We start from the raw sequence: 6,043 nt of genomic DNA on the forward strand, positions 1-6,043 counted from the left end.
GAATGGAAACACCTGGAGTGGGAACACCTGGAATGGGAATAGGAACACCTGGAATGGGAATGGGGACACCAGGAATGGGAATGGAAATACCTGGAATGGAAATGGGAACACCTGGAATGGAAATGGGGACACCTGGAATGGGAATGGGGACACCAGGAATGGGAATGGAAACACCTGGAATGGAAATGGGGACACCAGGAATGGGAATGGGAACACCTGGAACTGGAATGGAAACACCTGGAGTGGAAACACCTGGAATGGGAATAGGAACACCTGGAGTGGGAATGGGAACACCAGGAATGGGAATGGAAACACCAGGAATGGGAATGGGAACACCTGGAATGGGAATGGAAACACCTGGAATGGGAATGGGGACACCAGGAATGGAAATGGGGACACCAGGAATGGGAATGGGAACATTGGGAATGGGAATGGGAACATCGGGAGCAGGTTGGGGACACCAGGAATGGGATTGGGATCACCTGGGATTGGAATGGGAATACCTGGAATGGGAATGGGAACATTGGGAGCAGACTGGGGACTCCAGGAATTGGAATGGGGACACCTGGAATGAGAATGGGAACACCTGGAATAGGAATAGGGAAAACAGAGGTGGGATGGGAACACCTGGAATGGGAATGGGGACAATAGGAATGGAAATGGAGACACCTGCAATATGAATGGGAACACCAAGAACTGGGAATGGGGAAAACAGAAGTGGGATGGGAACATCAGGAATGGGAGGAGGGACAATAGGAATGGGAATGGAGACACCTAGAATGAGATGGAACACCTGGAAAGGGAATTGGAACACATGAAATGGGAATGGGAACTCCTGGAATGGGAATGGGGACACCGGGAATGGGGACAATAGGAATGGGATGGGAACAACTAGAACGGGATGGGAACACCTGGAACAGGAATGCAAACCCGTGGAATGGGAATGGGAACAGCCGGGCCCGGGCTGTGTCCCTGGGGAAACAGGAGGCCAGGCCCAAAAGAGTTAACTCAGAAATTGGGGCCTGCTAACAAGCTACCAACATCCAAGACCATCTGTGCTCGTTCTGTTCTACTGACTGGAGCAAAGCTTCAGAGAATAGTACAGGAACATGTCCTAGGCCTCGAGGGGATAAATTAGAGAGACAGCAGGATCAGGGAGACATTGGAATAGGAGGAATAGGCCGGGAGCCAGGGCTTTTTCCAAGCTTCAGTGAGCGGGTCAAGAAGAATGGAAGAGAAGGAAGGTCAAGCTGAGGAAGATGAGTTGAAGCCCCCAGAGCCATGGAGGAAGAGTGGAAGTACCCTCAGGATTGAGGGCCAAGAGAAACACCGCCCCAAGCCCCGCCTGAGCTCCACCTCTACTCCGCCTGTTATTAATATGCATCGATAGATGTTGTAATCACTTGAATATGCATTTAATCCCAGCTGAAGATTGGATAAAAATGCTGATTTTGTGTGAAGCCTTCCAGCAAGTTTGTCCAGCGCCAGCTGGCTTGCTCCCAACGTTGAATAAACAAATACCTTGCTGCTTAAAGATAAAAAAGTCTCTGAGCAGTTTCTCGGACCGATTTTTCGCATTCAGCGCCCAGTCAGTCCCAGGATGATCCCAGTCACTCCTGGTCTCTCCCAGTTGCTCCCAGTTTCCTCCATGTGGTCCCACTCATTCCCAGTTGCCCCCAGAAGCTTCCAGCATGATCCCAGTTGCTCACAACCACTTCCAGTCATCCCCAGTGCACTCCCAGTTGCTTCCAGTATGATCCCAATCGCCTCCTGCATGATCCCACTCACTCCTGCTATGATCCCAGGATGACCCCAGTCACCCTCAGTGTGGTCTCAGTTGCTCCCAGCATGGGCCAAGCTTCTCCCACCATGATCCCAGGATGATCCCAGTTGTCCCCATCATGGTCCCTGTTGCTCCCAGTTGCCCCTAGCACAGATCCACTCACTCCAAGTATGATCCCAGTCCTCCCTCCTGACAGTCCCAGTCAATCCCAGTTGCTTCTATTGTAGATCCAGTCACTGAATTCCTTCCAGTTGCCCCCAGCCTGGTCCTAATTCCCCTTCACGTAGTCCCAGTCACTCCCAGTATGGTCCCAGTCACCCCCACCGTGGTTACAGACACTCCCAGTATATCCCAGTAGAGCCCTCAGAATGCTCCTAGTCCTTCCCAGTCACTCCCAGATGCACCAGTAACATTCCAGTTTCCACCAGTATGATCCCAGAGAGTCCAAGGCACTCCCACTATATCCTATGTGGCCTCCAGTTGCTCCCAGTAGCCCTCGGTGTGGTCCCAGTTGCTCCCAGTATGATCCCTGTTGCCCCAGTTCTGGTCCTGGAGGGTCCCAGTGTGCTCAGATCCTGCTCCCGGGGGTCCTGCTGGGTCCCAGTCCTGGTCCCGGTGTATCCTGGTGGCCCAGTCCATCCCAGTCCATCCCAGTCTGTCCCAGTCCATCCCAGTCCATCCTAGTCCATCCCAGTCCATCCCACCTGTCCCAGTCCATCCCAGTCTGTCCCAGTCCATCCCAGTCCCTTCCCAGCCGTTTCCCAGGTCCTGCCCTTCCCAGCCCCCCAAGATACTGACGGGGTCGGGGCTCCGTCTTTGGCTTCGTCTCCCTGGGCCTGCCTGGAATGAAGGGGCCGCTGGGACACTGCGGGACCTCCTGAGACCAAAGGAACCCCGGGAGAATTTGGATACTCCTGGAATCAAGGCACAACTGGGACACTGCAGGGCCCTATGGAAAAAAAGGAACCTTGTGACACTGCGGAATTCCTGGAATCCAGGGGCCTTTGGGACATGGGGGCCTCATGGAACCAAAGGAACCCTGAGGTGTTTCCGAAGGTCATGGAATCAAGGGGCCACTGGGACACTGCAGGGCCTCTGGGAATTAAAGGAACACTGGGACACTGGGGCAGGACATCCCCCTGCAATGGCACCAAGACAATGCCCCATTTGCAAAGGGGTCAGTGCTGAGCTGAGAGGGGGCCAGGCCAAGGCAGGAGATGTTGGACCCCAGACTGGTTTCACCCCAAATGAAGCCCCTGATGGTGAGGGAAGCCCTGGAGTCCAAGGCCTGTCAGTCCCTGGGTTTCTACCAGAAAGGGCCAGTCCCCTTTCCCAGGGGCAGGTTCTTCCAACAGAACCCTTCTTGGGGGTGTGTGTGGAGATTCCTGCCTTGGCTGGGGACCCCCCAAGGTCACTGCTGGAGGTTGAGAGCAGAGATCTCCCCACGAGCGCTGCTCTGGGGGAGTGTCTGAGACTGGAACAGTTAATGATTTATGCATCCTAAGAGACTTCTGCAGGCTTTTGACTTTCTGATGGGCAGCTGGGTCCATCTCCCCTCCTCCAGTGCAGAAGATGTCAAGCCCTCAAAAGGCGGGAAGAGCCGAGTTTACCACGCCCTCCACATGAACTCCGCGCCAAAAAGGGGGACACCCCCCTATGAAAACAACTCCCCGTCTTGGGGAGGTGCAAAGGATATGGATATTGACTGGTGACTTTGGGGGTTTGGGGGGGATTTTTCCTTCTTCTCCCCCCACCGCCTGCGGATCCAGACCATTGCTTTTTACATGGCTGGATCCAGTGGGCGGTGACTATTTACGTTTTTACCACTCTCATCTTTTCTTCTTTCTTGCTCTCCCTTACTCTTACCCTGTCTTTCTCTCCCCTATGCATTTTTCTCCTCCCCCGAAAGGTTGGCCTTGTTATATGACAGCCCCCAAAATGCTGGCACACCTGTTGATACAAAATGGTTCAAATAAACCTTGTCAATATGTTTTCAGACACCGATTATTCAGTGTCGTTTCACTTTAATCCAGCCCAAGGGAATTATGGATAAAACCTGAGTTACCCCCCCGCCTTTTTCCTGGGGGGGGTTGTAACAGTCACTGCTGTCCCTGTGACGTCACCGCTGTCCCTGTGATGTCATCGCTGTCTCTGTGATGTCACCACTGTCTCTGTAATGTCACCGATGTCCCTGTGATGTCATTGATGTCCCTGTGACATCCCCAGTGTCCCTGTGATGTCACTACTGTCTCTGTAATGTCACTGCTGTCTCTGTGATGTCATGACTGTCTATGTGATGTCACCAATGTCCCTGTGATGTCACTGCTGTGACTGTGATGTCACCGATGTGTCTGTGATGTCATCGCTCTCTCTGTGATGTCATTGCTGTCCCTGTGATGTCATTGTTGTCCCTGTGACATCACTGCTGTCCTTGTGATGTCACCGGTGTCTATGTGATGTCATCAATGTCCCTGAGATGTCACCGCTGTCCTTGTGATTGTGATGTCACTGCTGTCCCTGTGATGTCACTACTGTCTCTGTGATGTCACCAATGTCTTTGTGATGTCACTGTTGTGTCTGTGATGTCACTGCTTTCTCTGTGACGCCACTGCTGTCTCTGTGCCTGTGCCTGTGATGTCACCGATGTCTCTGTGATGTCACTGCTGTCCCTGTGATGTCACCAATTTCTCTTCAACCAGATTGCAACCACCACTCTCAACCAGACTGCAGATCACCACTCTCGACCCAACTGCAACCACCACTCTTGACCAGACTGCACCACCACTCTCACCAACAGGGTTTTTTTCCCCTCTCCCTTTACTTTGGGCTCAGGGGGCCCAACAAACACCACTCTGTTCATGCCCCGGGGTGCTGGGTTATACATTTGGGTTTTGTGGGTTAAAACCAACTGTTTGTCTGTATAATCAGACTTATAGTATTATTTTATTAAATTGTTATTCTGACTTAAAATCTCTCTTTTGGGTTGAGTTCATTTCCCCTGCTGGTTTACTTTTAAACCAGCACAATCAGACTGCTGAAATTACCGTGGTATTACTCTGCTCTCCATTGCTGGCAAAATCCTGGCAAGAATACTCTTGAACAGACTAATACCCACTACAGCAGAAGGAATTCTCCCTGAAAGCCAATGTGGTTTCAGAGCCAACAGGAGTCCCACAGACATGGGATTTGTTCTCAGACAACTGCAAGAGAAGTACAGGGAACAGAACAAAGGTCTCTATGGAACCTTTGTTGACCTCACCAAGGCTTTCAATACTGTGAGCAGGAAAGGTCTGTGGCAGATTTTGGAACGTTTAGGTTGTCCCCCCAAGTTCCTTAAAATGATCATCTCACTCCATGAGGATCAGCACGGCCAAGTCAGATATGGCAATGCACTTTCTGAGCCCTTTCTAATAACCAATGGTGTGAAACAAGGCTGCGTTCTCGCACCAACCCTATTCACAATCTTTTCCAGCAGGATGCTCCAAAGGGCCACGGCAGACCTCGATGATCAGGACGGGATCTACATCCGATACCGTACTGATGGAAGCCCTTTCAACCTAAGGCGACTGAAGGCCCACACCAAGACCTTAAACCATCTTGTCCAGGAGCTGCTTTATGCTGATGACGCCGCCCTCGTCGCTCACACAGAAGCAGCTCTGCAGCGTTTAACATCCTGCTTTGCTGAGGCTGCTGAGCTCTTTGGGCTGGAAGTCAGCTTAAAGAAGACAGAAGTTCTCCATCAACCTGCACCTCAGGAAGTCCCCCATCATCCCCATATCACCATTGGCCAATCAGAGCTCAAATCAGTCCAGCAGTTTAATTACCTAGGGAGCCTCATCTCCTCGGATGGTGAGATTGACGGAGAGATGGACAACAGGTTAGCAAAGGCATAGAGAGCTTTTGGAAACTCCATAAAAGAGTTTGGTGAAATAAACACTTGAAGAAAAGCACAAAGATCAGTGTTTACAGAGCCATTGTGCTGTCTACTCTCTCATATGGGTCCGAATCCTGGGTCATCTACAGCCACCACCTGCGACTCCTGGAACGCTTCCATCAACGCTGCCTCCGTACAATCCTAAACATCCACTGGTCAGATGATGTGACCAATCCATCTGTTCTAGAACAGGCAGCAGTCACAAGCATTGAGGCCATGTTGCTGAGAACACAGCTGTGCTGGGCAGGGCACGTCTCCAGGATGAAGGACCAACCACCCCCTCCCTAAGATCGTGCTCTGTGGTGAACTTGCCACCGGCTGCTGTA

Source organism: Manacus vitellinus, unplaced genomic scaffold, assembly GCF_001715985.3.
Source record: "Manacus vitellinus isolate BGI_N305 unplaced genomic scaffold, ASM171598v3 ctg7180002431096_pilon, whole genome shotgun sequence".
NCBI lineage: Eukaryota > Metazoa > Chordata > Aves > Passeriformes > Pipridae > Manacus > Manacus vitellinus.